Source organism: Equus asinus, chromosome 26 (assembly GCF_041296235.1).
Source record: "Equus asinus isolate D_3611 breed Donkey chromosome 26, EquAss-T2T_v2, whole genome shotgun sequence".
In the NCBI taxonomy this organism is placed as follows: domain Eukaryota; kingdom Metazoa; phylum Chordata; class Mammalia; order Perissodactyla; family Equidae; genus Equus; species Equus asinus.
Genome location: NC_091815.1, coordinates 24,337,470 through 24,352,152, shown reverse-complemented (window position 1 = coordinate 24,352,152; position 14,683 = coordinate 24,337,470). Strand labels below are relative to the sequence as shown.

Sequence of the window (14,683 nt, the reverse complement as noted above, 5' to 3'; positions counted from 1 at the left end):
TGTTTTATGTGGGACACTACCATAGCATGGCCTGATGAGCCGTGCTAGGTCCATACCCAAGATCTGAACCAGCGAACCCCAGGCTTCTGAAGTGGACTATGCGAACTTGACCACTACTGCAACCGGGCCAGCCCCAAGCCACGAAGAAGGCCTTCTGACACCCCCTCAGCCTCCTCTTCCGAGCAGCCCCAGCCCAGGCCTCCACTCCAGATTACAGACCCTAGAGGTTTATGGGACAAGAACAAGGACAGAGATAATTCCACTGCCAACGACCAGACCCACGATCAGGAAGGTGGCCTTGGTTAGGAGGGAATCGGAAGAAATGTGAGGGCTTCCCGCTCAGATGAAACTCCCCACTGGATTCAACAAGGCCCTGCCAATGTCGGGACTCATCTCCTCCCCTCACTTCACTCCAGCCACGCTGGCCTCCTCCCCTGTAGTCTTGGACACTTTAAGCTTGTTCCAGCCTCAGGACCTTTGCACCTACTGTTCCCTCTGCCCAGAGCTGCATGGCTCCCCCTTTTCAGATATTCAGGCCTTGGGGCAAATAAAACCTCCTCACAGAGGCCTTCCCCAACCCCCTGAGCAAATTTGCACCCCTGCTTTGTATTCCCCATGGCATTTATGACCACCTGGCACCATACACCTGTCTACCGTCAGTCCCCCTCCTCCCCTCTCCCCAGTGGAGTGTCAGCTCCGGAGAGCAGGGGGCTTGTCTGTGCTGCGTCCCTGCATCTAGCATGGGGCCTGGCACACAGCAGGCACTCAGTACATGTCTGTGGAACAGACAGTGATGCCAGGGCCGAAGTGGTGAGTCTGGAGCCTGAAAAGGTGAGGTGGTGGGGCAGAGGGCAGACGGGGGCCCCGAGACCCATCCCACACTGTCTGGAAGTCTGACCCTGACACCCGAGAACTAGGGCCCAAGTCTTCAGAGATGGAACCTGGGTATTTTGTGAATAATCTGGTGCATGATCCAAACACCACAAGAGGGGCCCCACTGGGAGCCCACACCAGGCCCCGCCCACCCAGGGAGGGACCCCCCCAGGCCCCTGCCCACCCCAAGGAGGCCCCCCCAGGCCCCGCCCACCCAGGGAGGCCCCCCCCCCAGGCCCCTGCCCACCCCAAGGAGGCCCCCCAGGCCCCGCCCACCCAGGGAGGCCCACTCCAGCCACGTGGCCCAGGCTGGAAATGTGAGGAAGTGGCAGCATGTTTTGGCTACAGGCAAATTCTACAGCAGGGGACGCTGCTGGAAATCTGTGAGTCCCCCCACAGGTGGAATTTCATAAAGACCCACAGATCTGGGGTCACCCTGGCCTTGGGAAGCAGGGCCTGGAGTTGTTCTGGCCAGATGCTATGCCATGCTCCCCCCGCAGGCCTTGGCGATGGCCGTGCCAGCACAAGGACTCCACAGGCAGCTGGTGGTTAAGAGCAGATTGCCCAGGCTCAGGTCAGCTCCACCACTTCCAAGCTGTCCGCCTTTGAGCAAGTCACTCAACTTCTCCGGGCCTCAGTTGTCCGCATCTGCAAACTGGGGATAATAAGAGTCCCAATCTCCTGGGAATGTCTGGATGATCAAATGAGATGACACGTCGCAAAGCATTTACAACAGTGCCTGGCGCCCAGTGGGTCCTCACCACAGGTTAGCTACTGTTATTATTATTGCCCCTGTCGTTGCTGCTGCTCCATGAATAAAGGAAGGAACAAATACATGAAAGAGGATGTTGGGCCTGGTCTTCTCCCAGCCAGAGCAAAACTGTTAAGTGTTCCCTTCTCCCGGGCTGGGATGGGGGAGCATAGCGGCTGCCACTGTCTGAGGTTTGCCCTGCCTGCTGGACTGGGAGCCCGGAGAGGACAAGGCCTGAGGCCATCTCAGCCACATGTGTCCCCAGCCGTGCCCAGCACAGTGGGGGTGCAGCTAGCAAGTGTGGCTAAAGGAAGAGTCACTGCTTCCTTTACCAGCCGGGCCCAGGCCGGTGCTCGGAGCCCCCAGGGAGGCTGGGAGGCTCCCCAGGCTTGGGCGCCCCCTCCCTACCTGGCCAGCACAACAGGGCCTGGACATAAAGGGCACTGTTGGCGCCCCTCACCCCCCAGAGGCGCCCAGGGTGGGGACGGAGGCCACACAAACCTGAGATGTGGGTGAGCCCATAGGGACTGGGAAATCGGAGTAGACTTCATTCATGCCTCCTGAGGCAGGCGGGAAGGGGGGAGGGGGCACCAGGCAGAAAAGAGGCTCCGGACCCCTCCCAAGTCCCCTGGAACCCAGTACGCGCGTGTGCACACACACACAGCCACCAATGCCCACAACACACATTGCCCTCTCCTCCGTGGGTCCAAAACCTAGCAAGGAGCACAGAGACACGCACCAACACACACACACACACACACACACACACACACACACACACGAGCCCCAGCACAGAAGCATCACAGACGGCGCTCCACGGTGCCCAGGTTGTCCACAGGGACCAGGACACAGACACTCAGCCACACAACTGCAGATGCACAGCAACACACACAGCGGTCCCACAGAAAAGCCCCTGAGCAGCCAGACAGCAGCAGCTGCCCCAAGCCCACAGCACGTGGACACCCTGTCAGTGGCCGAAGACAGGACCCTGGGCACGGGAAAGGCTATCCTGCCCAGAGCAGGGCATGCAGACGAGCTGTGAGGCATGAGAGAGAGAATGTGGGGGAGGCAGCTTAAAGAGGGGCCGGCCTGTGGTGTAGGGGTTAAGTTCGCACACTCCGCTTTGACGGCCCGGGGTTTGTGGGTTCGGATCCAGGGTGCAGACCTGCACACTGCTCATCAAGCCACATTGTGGTGGCGTCTCACACACAAAATAGAGGAAGATGTGCACAGATGTTAGCTCAGCGACAATCTTCCTCAGCAAAAAAAAATAATAATAATAATAAAATAAAGAGAGGCCAGGCTCAGAGGAAGCTCTCAGAATGGAAAGGCCAGGACAATCGGAGAGCCCATGCTGCAACCCCGAAGAAGCCCCAGCCCCAGGATCCATCCACGAACCCTGCAAAGAGCCACACAGCCCTAGAGACGCAGGGGCTCCAGAAAGAGACACACACAGTACAGACCTCAGCCCCTACCTGGACACACAGGCACACATGTGCACACATCATCCCAGATGCTCCAAAACCGCCGGACTGATGGACAAAGGTGTCCCCCAGGGCCCCACGCTCCCAGGAGTGCACCCCGAGACACAGAGGCAGACCACAGGACCCCACCACCCCGGACCCACACAGTAGGTGATGAGACCCCTGATGGTCCCCCACACACCCACGGCCACTCCCAGGGTCACCCAGAGAGACCCAGTGAGGCAGAGTCCCTGCGAACCTGCCCCATGCCCACCAGACCCCAGGAAGGCGCTCCCTGAGACTCTCGGGCCCTGTGCTAAGGCACGGGTGAGCCCCGGCAGACACCTGCCACGGGAACACCCGGTGACACGGTGACCTCGCCCCGGCCCAAGGAAGGTGTGGCCCCCGGCACACATGCTTCCACTGGCTTGGGTGGCTCAGGTGGCCAGGAGGCAGGACTGTCCTCCCCACACCCAATCAGCCCTCCCCTCCCCTCCCCTCCACTCCCGCCTGAGGCCCGGGCCAGCTCACCTCCACTATCGTCTTCCCTCCGTCCTGGACCCCCCTCAGTGGGGGCCAGTGGACGAGGGGCTACCAGCTGGGAGCAGGGAGTGGGGAGCAAGGGGCTCCACCAGCCCTCGATGAGGGTGCCCACCAAGGAAAGCTGGCTGGGCTCTTCGTCCCAGCCTCCCTGGCAGCGGGTGGTGACGCGGCCCTGCCCTGGCAAGAGTAGAGCTTGGCTGTGGCTCCAGCCCACGGGAGGGCGGAGAGTGGAGGCTGGGAGGGAGGGATGGAGGAGGTGGGGCTAAGCCTGGAGAGCTGGGGCCACATGGCCCACGACTGCCCCACAGAGGGAGGGGCAGGGACACTGGAGCAGGGACCCCAACTACAGCCCTTGCTTCAGCAGGGTCAGACCCTACATGCACACGCATGCACACCTCACTCCCCATGCCACACGAGGCTAGGGGCCAGGGAAGCCACATGGCGTGGGGCTGAGGGCCTGGGAGCAGCTGGCTGGGCGGCTGGTGGGGCAGCCAGGTTTGAAATGACACCAGGGCTGGGGGCTGGACAGAGGGGCGGGGGTGAGTGGACTCTCATCTGGAGGGGTGGCTGGAGACCCAGGGCTTGCTGCTGTCCCCTCTCCCCCGCTCCCAGGCTGTGATCCCAGCAAGAGCTCCAAGAGGGCCTCCCCACTCACCCACTAGGACGAACCTGAGACTCTCAGCCTAACCGGGGAGGGGGCAGGATGCAGGGGGGAGCGTGGCGAACCCCCACATCACCACCTCTAGGCGTGAGAGGGGGCCTGGGAGATGTGGCTGGCAGGAACAGGGAGAGGTGGGGAGGGGTGGGCCTTCCGAATGCCATGTCTGGCCAGGATGCTCTAACCCTTCAGAAAATAAGTGGTCCAACTTTCTGGAGAACTTCCTTCGGGCCAGGCCGTGCTCTCAGCATCGACACACACGAAGCTGTTTTACGTCACCACTGCTCTAAATGGACAGGTCCTGTATCAGGCCTGTTTTACAACAGAGGAATCAGGCCCAGAGAAGCTGAGTGACTTGCCCAAGGCACCCAGCAGGGAGCTCAGGCCATCTGTCCTGACACCTGTGCCCTTAACCAGCTGCTCTGAGCATGAGGCTGGCTTGCTTGGAACCCCCACCCCAGAACAGGGGAAGAAGATGCTCAGAGAGCGGGAAGCCAGAGGGGCTGCGCTGGCCTCGCCCGTCTCGGCCTTGCACCTCGCTCCTCCTGCAGACCTTTGCTGCTCAGGTCAGAGCTCCCTGCGTGAAACTGGTTCTTGTGTGATGGTCTGTCTGTCTCCCCCACGACAGGGGCGGGGGACACGACTTGGGGGGCAGGGGTGGGGCTGCCTGGCTCAGCCCTCTCCAGCCTTTGGTCCCTCCCTCAGGCACCTTCTCCTGCAGGAAGCCTCCCTCAGCCCCTGGCGGGGTCCGGTCCCTCCTCTGGGCTCCATCCCAGCACTGCCCCCTCCAGGCTGTCACTATCCCTGTCACGTCTTTCCCCCCCACCCCACAGGCTCCCAGCACACACCCGCAGGTCTGCTGGAGGCCCTGAGAATTCAGCAGTGGACACACCAGACAAAACTCCCCTCCCGGGGGTGGCACCCGAGCAGGGCTGCGCCCTCACTGGAGGGCGGGTCCTGTGAGTGGCAAGGACCCGGGTTGTGCAGGGGGCCAGGCCCAGGGCAGGGGCCGAGTGAGCCAGTGGCTCAGGTAGGCAGGTGGACAGAGAAGCCTTGTCCTTCCTGCTCCCCAGCTTGGCACCCGCAGCTGCTCCCTCATCAGCCAGCTCCCCAAGGACTTGATGGCTCCGACCAGGAGCACTGCACCAGCTCCCAGGGCCGGACTCCCAGCCGCCCACCACACCAGGGGCCACAGCAGGGCAGGTCATCCCCTCCCCCACTGGGTGGAGCACCTGTTGGGCAGCCACCCAGAGAGGAGCCAAGGAGGGCGGGCTCCCCAAACCTCCCCAAACCGGACAGGCTGGTTTGGGCTCCGCAGGGGAGAAGGTCAGGATCGGGCAGTTCTGGCCAGCCAGGGAAACTAGGTCCAGCGGGAGGGAGGGAGAGGCAGGGGAGGGAGGGAATGGCCCTCCTCCAGAAGTCTCACTGGAGACAAGGGGTCCTCCTGGGCCAGCCCGTAGGGGCAAGGGGAGGGCAGTCCAAGGTCTCGCACCTGGAACAGACCTTTGTTTATCATAAAACTTTTAAAACACACCCCAAATAGAGACTGAGCCAATGAACCCTCATGAAACCTGTCACTCGGATCCCCCAGTGTCAGCCATCCGCCACCTCGGGGCTTGGTCTGTGCCCGTCTTCTCCTCTCCTTTCTCTAGCTCAGCTCTGTGTCTCTCAGACGGCACAGGGTTCGGAAGCCAATGGCACCGCCAGCACGCGCCTGCCCCAGCTCAGCCCCGGGGGCAGCCTCTAGTGCACGTTCCTCTGTCTTCTTTCAGAGAGAGCCTTCACATGTGTGTGTGCCTGTGCACACATGCTTGCACACTTTTTAGAAACACCATACACCACACAGGCACGGAGGCTCCTCGGCTCTCCTACGCTGCGGGCCCAGCGGAGGTGCAGACGCACACTTGGCATCTGGCAGCACTCTCCTGGGTCTGTCCCCAAGCAACTGTGGCTGCGGGCCCCGGGGATGGGCGTGGGAAGGTAGGCGTGGGAAGGTTGACACGGCATAGTCTGAACGGGCCGGAGAGTGGGGACACGGCGAATGCCTGACTGCTGGTGATGGACAATGACCTGCGATCTCCGGGCTCCAGGGAAGAGCACATGACAGCGAGAAGGGCTGGCCCACGGCCACATGCGGACGCACATCGAAGGTGATGCTAAACAGAAGCAGCGAAGAGTAAGATGATACATCCTACACTTTGTTTAGAAAAAGTTCAAAACCAGACAAAATGAAATACGCTGTTGAGGGGCGCATGCAGGGGTCGCAAAACCAAGAGAGAAGCAGGCAGCGACTGCCACCACAGTGGGGGAGGGGCTGCCTCTGGGGTGGACCCGGCTTCCTCGCCTGCAGGGGCGCTGTGGGGGTCTTTCCTCCGTGGTAACAGCAGGGGCGCTGTGGGGGTCTTTCCTCCGTGGTAACCGGTTATGCTCTACTTTTACGCTTTATGCACTTTCCAGAGTCTATGAAACTATTTTAAATTATAATTTTAAAGAAAAATATCTCCCTCTCATATCCGCGCCTTGAGCTCTGCAAAGCACAGCCTCGTGGCAGCCGCGTGGAAGGGTCCCGATGCCCTGAGCCAGTCCCCACGGGGCCAGGTCGGGGGTCCAGGCTTTTGCTCTTACAGATGGTAGGCAATGACGAGCACGTGCAGTGCAGATGTCACATCACAGGTGTGCCAGGGCACCTGTGGGCCAAATGCCCAGGAGTGGAACTGCGGGGGCGGGAGGGGGTCCCTGCCCCTGGGGCTTACACTCTAGGGTCACACAAATGAAACGTGAAATTCCAGCCGAGATGGGCTGGTTGGAGGAACGAGAGTGTGGCTGTGGTGGAGCCCAGCCAGGGAGGGGCAGGAGCCAGGCCACTGGGTGGGGGGCTGGGGGGGCCAAGGCAGGATAGGGGAGATGAGGATGGGCCTACATTTGAAAGATGTACCTGTGGCCACCTTGTCTGTGGAGGACAGGACACGGGGCCTGAGTGGGTGTGGGGACAAGTGACAAGACCATAGCACTGCTCCAGGCAATGGATGAAGACACCCTGATGGCTGGACATGGAGACGCGGGGACAGACTGAACCGACATCTGCTGAGAAAAAGCAACGCCTGCTATGAGTCAGACACAGGGGCTGAGGACGAGGCAGGGGCCTAGGAAAACCACAGTGCCATCAGCCACACGGGTAGCCCGACTGGAGCTCCCCAAATGCCAGGCCCAGCCCCTAGATGAGGAATAAAGTGGGGCGACTCCCTCTCCCCGATATCAAGGCCTGCTACACAGCTACAGTACTCGAGACAATGTGGATAAACACACAGATCAGTGAACAGAACAGAGAACCCGAAACACACCCACATGGATACACCCAGCTGGTTTCCAAAACACTGATTTTTTCATTGTGGTAAAATATACATAATATTTGTCCCTTTTACCATTTGTAAAGCGCATAATTCAGTGGCATTAAAGACATTCACGATGTTGTGTAACCACCATCACTGTCTGTACCCAAAACTTTTTCATCATTCCCAACAAAAACCGTGTGCCCATCAACCACACTCCCCATGCCCCTCCCCCGGCCCCTGGTACCCGCCATCCTACTTCTGGTCTCTCTGAGTTTGCCTCTTCTAGGAACCTCATATAAGTGGAATCTTACAATATTTCTCCCACGCCTGGCTTATTCCACTAAGCCTAGTTTTCAAGGTCCCTCCATATTGTAGCATATATCAAGATTTCACTCCTTTTTTATGGCTGAATACTACTCCACTGTGTATATACACCACATTTTGTTTATCCATTCGTCTGTCGATAGACACTTGGGCTGTTTCCTCCTTTTGGCTGTTGTGAACAAGGCAACTATGATTGCCGGTGTACAAGTAGCTGTTCAACCCTCTGTTTTCAATTTCTTTTGGATATACACCCAGGAGCAGAATTGCTGCGTCACATGGTAACTCTGTATTTAACTTTTTTTTTTTAAAGATTTGATTTTTCCTTCTTCTCCCCAAAGCCCCCCGGTACATAGTTGTATATATTTTTTTAGTTGTGGGTCCTTCTAGTTGTGGCATATGGGACGCCACCTCAGCATGGCTTTATGAGCGGTGCCATGTCCGCCCCCAGGATCCGAACCGGTGAAACCCTGGGCCGCCGAAGCAGAGCGCGAACTGAACCACTGGGCCACAGGGCCGGCCCCTGTATTTAACTCTTGAGAAACTACCAAACTGTTTTCCACAGCGGCTGCACCACTGTGGTACACATCCACCAGCAACGTACGAGGGTCCGAGTTCTCCACATCTTCACCAACGCTTGCTATTTTCCATTTTTTTGACAATAGCCATCCTGGTAGGTGTGCAGTGGTATCTCATTGTGGTAAGTGATTTTTGACAAAGAAACATAAGCAAATTCAGTGGAGGAAAGACTGCATTTTCAACAAATGTTGCTGGAACAACGGGACATCCATACACCAAAAAATGAAACTTGATCTAAACCTCACTTTGCACATTAACTTATGACGGATCACAGGCTTAAACGTAAAATGTACAACTATAACACTTTTAGAAAACAAACAAATCTTCGGGATCTGGGGCTGGGGCAGAGTTCTTAGATTTGACACCAAAAGCACGATCCATAAAAGGAAAAATTAATATTGTAGACCTCCACAAAATCGAAACCTTTTGCCCTACACAAGTCCATGTGAAGAGGATAAAAAGCTACAGATCTGGAGAAAATATCTGCAAACCGATATCTGATGACGAACTAGTATCTAGAAGAGAGAAAGAACTCTCAAAATGCAACAGCAAAAAAATCAAACAAGCCAATTAGAAAATGAGCAGAAGACATGAAGACATTTCACCGAAGAGGACGCGCAGACGGCAGAGGAGCCCGTGAAAGGATGCTCCACATCGTTAGCCACTGGAGAACTGCAAATTAAAGCCACAATGAGGTATCACGACACGCCTATTAAAACAGCTCAAACAAAAAATCGTGACAGCACGAAATGCTGGTGGGGACACAGAGAAACTGGATCTTCCATCCACTGCTGGGGGATGCGAAATGGGACAGCCACTCTGGAAAGCCGCCGTTTAGCAGCTTCTTTTTTTTGAGGAAGATTAGCCCTGAGCTAACTGCTGCCAATCCTCCTGTTTTTGCTGAGGAAGACTGGTCCTGAGCTAACATCGTGCCCATCTTCCTTTGCTTTATACGTAGGATGCCTACCACAGCACGGCGTGCCAAGCGGTGCCATGTCCGCACCCGGGATCCGAACCAGTGAACCCTGGGCCGCCAAGAAGCAGAACGTATGCACTTAACCGCTGCGCCACCGGGCCAGCCCCTTGGCAGATTCTTTAACCAGGCAGCTGCCACAGTGCCCAGCACCTGCACTTCTGGATACTTGCCCCAGACAAGCAGGAGTTTATGTTCACACAAAAACCTGTCCTTGACTGTTTGTGAAAGCTTTATTTCCAATAGCCAAGGAGTAGAAACAACCCTGATAGCCTTCAGCGTGGCGAATGATTAAACACCTGTGGTCCATCCACACCGTGAAATACTACGCAGCAATAAAAAGCAGCGAACTGTTCACATAGGTGACAACCTGGATGAATCTCCAGAGACCCACGCCGAGCAGAAAAAAGCCAGCCCCAGGGGGCCACATACGGTGTGACTCTATACACAACATTCTTGAAAGGACAGAATTACAAAACTGGGGACGAGGGATGAGCAGCTGCCAGGAGTCAGGGACAGGCCAGGGAGGGGAAGTGGCTATAAAAGGCATGTGGAGGGATCCTTGTGCTGGAATGTTCTGTATCTTGACTGTATCAGTGTCAGTATGCCAGTTGTGGTCTTGTACTAACTTTAGTTTTGCAAGCTGTCACCAATGGGAAAACTGGGTGAGGGATACAGGCGTGCTCTCTGTGTTATTTTTTATAACTGTAACTGCTTAGCTGTCTTCCCCCTCCAGGAAGCCTTCCCTGATTTCCTGGGCTGGAGCCAGGGCCTCCCACAGTCCTCTGGGCCTCCCCCACCACAGCCGTGACACTCTGGCCTGTGCTTTTCCTAAGGTCACTCTGGGCTGTCAGTGCCCAGAGCTGTGTCTGTCTCCCTCACTGGACCACAAGTTCCACGAGGGCAGGGTCTTGGGCTGACACACAGCATCAGCCAGCACAGGGTTGGACTCAGAGGAGGAACACAGTGAATACTACAAAATGAACGAGTGAAGGGCAATAAGGACAATGACAATGACGGCTAGTACCCACTAAGAGGCTTCTACGTGCCCGCTCTCCTTTACATGGATAAAATAACCTTTACACAACTCCATTTCACAAACGGGGAAATTGAGGCTGATGGGGGGAGTGCTGCCCTGTGCCCAAGGTCACCAGCTGGTAGGTGGCAGAGCAGGTGGCAAATGCAGTTCTGCTGGACCCAGAGCCTCAGGTAGCGATCCCCACCCAAGGGCCTCTGCACGGAAGGCTGGCTGAGACTGGCTAACAGGGCTGCCCCGGAGCGGAGGGGCCGGGGTGGGGGGGGAAGAGAAGAGGAGGGGCCCCCAGCCCCAATCCCTTTGCACAGGGAGGGGGTCCCACCCTCTCCAGGGAAGGCCCTCCGTGGCACAGACAGACCCGGGATGGGGCCAGAGCCCCCAGCCAACCTTACAGGGGCTCAGGCACGGCCCGGACACGTCAAGGGCCTGTCACTGAAGCCCATTTCTCTGTGGACAGGAAACGTCCACTCCCACTTGGGGCGGTGGCTCAACCGTGGCTGGAGGAGGGGCTGCCGGCCTGGGGTGAGGGGAGTCTGGAGCGCCCCGGGGCTCCCCCAGGACAGGGCTGCTCTCATCGGGCCATGGGAAGGGTGGGGGGAGGGGGGTGTCTGACCCATGCTGGGGGGCATTCCTCTCCAGCAGAGAAATCTCAAGAGCCATCCGCTGAGAGCAAGCTGCAGCCCAGGGCCCGCGGCCTCGGCCACAGTCGCGCAGTTGACAAGCCTGCAGAGCAGTGCCCGAGCCCCCTAGGGAAGCGATGGGGCATAGAGGCGGCTTCACGGCCTGTCGTCCTGACCTGGGGGTCGGGAGGTGGGTGTTTGCTTTATGACTGTTCATTAAACGGAACAAGAGGGTATCAGCAGCTCTCTGTACACGTGCCATATTTTACACTCTGTGCAGGAGACACCAGGGACAGCAATTCCGACATCTGGAAGCTTCCAAGAGACATGCACGTGCCTGCAGACAGTCTCCTTCTCTGTGCCAAGGCTGGAGCCGTGAGCGTAATCAGAGCCCAGACCTCCACGGCCCCTCGCAGAGGCCTGGAAGCAGGAGCCCCAGACACGGCAGCCCCGACACCCAGGTCCCTCCACATCCAGGCACTCTCGTGTCCTGCATGAATCACACCCCCCAGGGTGCCCTTCTGGCCACAGGGACATACTCACCCACAGCATCCCTGCCCTGGGGCACCACGGTCAGTCCCACAGAGCGGAAGGAGTGGATTTGGTCGAGTCCCCAGGGCAGGCACAGCCCTGGCTGGTTCATCTGTGCCCTGTGTTGGAGACACAGGAAGGCAGAGAGGCCAGTGACAAAGGGTTATGTGTGGGCACTGTGCTGGTGCACAAGCAGGCAATGAGCAGGGTGCTGTTACCGCCTCCATGGTGCAGAGGAAGAAAGCGAGGCTCAGAGAGGGGAGGTGCCCACCCAAGGTCGCACAGCGGGTATCAGAGCCAGGTTTCCACAGCAGGTCTGACCCAGGCCAAAGTCCAGTCACTCAAGCAAGTTCGTTCTCACATTTGTTCCTACACTCCACAATCATTAGACACTCGGTGCATGCAAGGCTCCAGGGACACAGCAAGGAACAGGACAGCCCCTGCTTCCTGGAGCTCACATTCTAGTGGGGGAGACAAGACAACACGCAAGTCAACAAAAAAGTACATAGCAGGTGGGAGAGGGGACAGAGAGCGGTCAGGGAGGTCTCAGAGGGGGTCATCTGAATGGGACCCAAGGGAAGGGAGGGAGCCCCGTGGGGATCCGGGGAGGAGCGCTCCGGGTGGAGGGAATGGCCACTCCACTGACGCCTGGAGCCTGCCTGGTACCTGCCAGGAGGTGCGAGGAGGCAGTGTGGCAGGGAGGGGGCGGGCGGGTGGGGAGGCCGGCAGCTGAGGTCAGAGGTCTACAGTGAATGGAGAACGCAGCTCCCAGCACAGCTGTGCGCCACACCCTCTGCTGCGGGTCTCTGAGTCCTGACCACAGCCCGCGAGGGAGGCGTCGCTCCCCTCCTGTTCCAGGGCAGGAAGCAGGCGGGGACGGGAAAGCTCCCCAGGGCGCCCAGCTGGCCAAGGGCAGAGCCGGGCTGGAGTCCAGCTCTGTCCCTTCAGCTTAACCAGCAGGCCAGGCTGCAGGGGGCAGTGGAGGATGAGGATGGGGCCTGGGGGCCTAAAGTCCCAGCGAAGCAGGAGCCCAAAGCTGTGCACTATGTCAAGGGTTCCTGGAGACTGGAGGCCAACACGCAGCCCTTTGCTCCCGGGCCCCAGCCATTCCCAAGCCTCAGGCCTGCAGGACCCTCCTGCCCCATTTCTGATGTATCCAGGTACCGGCCTTCCTAGGAGCGACTGAAAAATTTTCTTTACAGTCTACTCACTTTTTAAAAAATCTTAATTAAAGTTATTTAAAAAGTGCCCCAGACAGTAACGTTGACCTGATAGCACCACCCATGAAAGAAGCAGACCCTGAATACCATTGAGACCTAAACCTCAATTTACAGGAAGCACAGGGGACAGAGGAGCACGTTAAATGACGCCACAAGGATGCACCAGCCAGCCCCAGAGTGGAAAACTCTAGAGGACGAAAGACCAGGGTCTGTGATAGATAAACGACCCAAACCCCAAGTGCACGAAGGCACTGAGGGGGAATCCCACAGACGACAGAGGACTGGAGGGCCTGTCAACCAAGTGCAAGCACAGACCTGGTCTGGATTCCAAGTCAAACAAGCACACTGGAGAAGGATGATAAGACAATCAGGGAAAGGTGAGGCTACGGTGTTCTTTTCTTCCTGCGACAATGGTACTGCGGCTTTTTTTTAAGACTCCTTATCTCTTACAGGAGAAAAATATGAAACATTTCTGGCTAAAGTATACGATGCTGGGGAATTGCTTCGAGATCATCAGTGAGGTAGGGTGGGATACGAATGACAGAGCCGGGTCATGGCTGGTACGTGTGGGAGCCGGTGATGGGCTCGTGCGGCGGGCATCGACCATCCTTCTGAGCATCTGTGAACACTGCCATACGCAAAGCTGTGAAACTTTTTCCGAAACGAAACGTGGCCTAACCACAACAGCAGAGCATGACAGATCGCTCGCCCCGTAAATCTTAATTACTAAATCCAGATGCGCATCCTGCCCTAATAACTGTCCCGGCCATCGCGGCAACAGCAACCCTAACGCCTAGTGACACGATGATGGTGGCCCCGTGCGGGTGCCACACACGCACGCTGACTCACTTCACCCTCCCAGCGCCCGGTAGGCATCTGCTCCAGATGCAGGAACCAATGCAGAGCTCTGGGGGCTCCGGGCCTGGCCCCAGGGGAGCTTGGAGGGGTGGGAGAGCAGGCAAGGGAGCCCTCGGTGAGCGGGGACACACAGGGACACTGAACTCTCAGTCCCCCTCATTCCTACCAGACAGTAAAGGCACCTGCAATGTGATCGTCACCTCTGCTGAAATGAAACCATGGGCCACCCACAGGAGCCTGAAGTGGTGAACTGGCAACAGATGACACCACCAGATTTTTGGGCCCACAGAGGGGTGTGGGGTCAGAGGATGTCAGGCTCTGCCCGCCTAGACAGTCCTCCCTGCCTCAGGCCTCGACCGTCAGTGGGATGCGTGCCCTCCCCGCCCCCAGGTGCCAAGAGCGTCCTTCCCATGGGTCCTGGGCCTGCAGAAGCTGTCTCCCCACTGCGGCTTCAGCGAGATCCCGGCTCTAAACAGGGAGGCCTGGAAGCGCCTTCCAGGGCGGGAGGGAGGCAGACATGAAGGTGGAAGGAGGGAGAGAGGCAGAGGCAGAGGAGAGAAGCAGAGGAGAAGCAGGGAGCGGGGTAGACAGCCGGTCACCCAGCCAGGGGCCTGAGGCCCGGGCACGGAGGCCTCCCCGGCTCGGGTGCCTCGTCTGTAGCACGGGAACAGCGGTCACATCTTCCCACAGGGAGTGTGGCTGTGGGGGTGACATGACTTCATCCCACCACGTCAGAAGCCTAGAAAAAGTGCCGGAACGTCACAGAAGCGAACGCGTTCACCATCATTTCTGTAGGCGAGCGGCTCTCATCCCAGCTCAGAATCCTACTAGGGTCACCCAGGGAGTTACAAAAACCCCAATGTCAGGTCCCACAGCCAGAGATCTGGACTCAAATGGTCTAGGCCTGGGCCCTGCATGGACGCCC

General features: G+C 58.0%; 1 protein-coding gene across 4 annotated transcripts in view; it reads right to left on the bottom strand.

Moving 5' to 3' along the window:
• The window catches only part of PAK4 (p21 (RAC1) activated kinase 4), a 43,270-nt gene that overhangs the window by 17,063 nt on the left and 11,524 nt on the right, over positions 1-14,683 (bottom strand). The window contains exon 2 of one of the 4 annotated variants that reach the window (XM_070498471.1): positions 11,693-11,799. The exons of 2 other annotated variants lie outside the window; for them this stretch is intronic. The gene's annotated coding sequence lies outside the window, so the exon portion shown is untranslated. Of the gene's footprint in view, positions 1-3,618; positions 3,822-11,692; positions 11,800-14,683 lie in introns of those variants that run through there. One more of the 4 variants, XM_070498470.1, reaches the window with a different exon arrangement.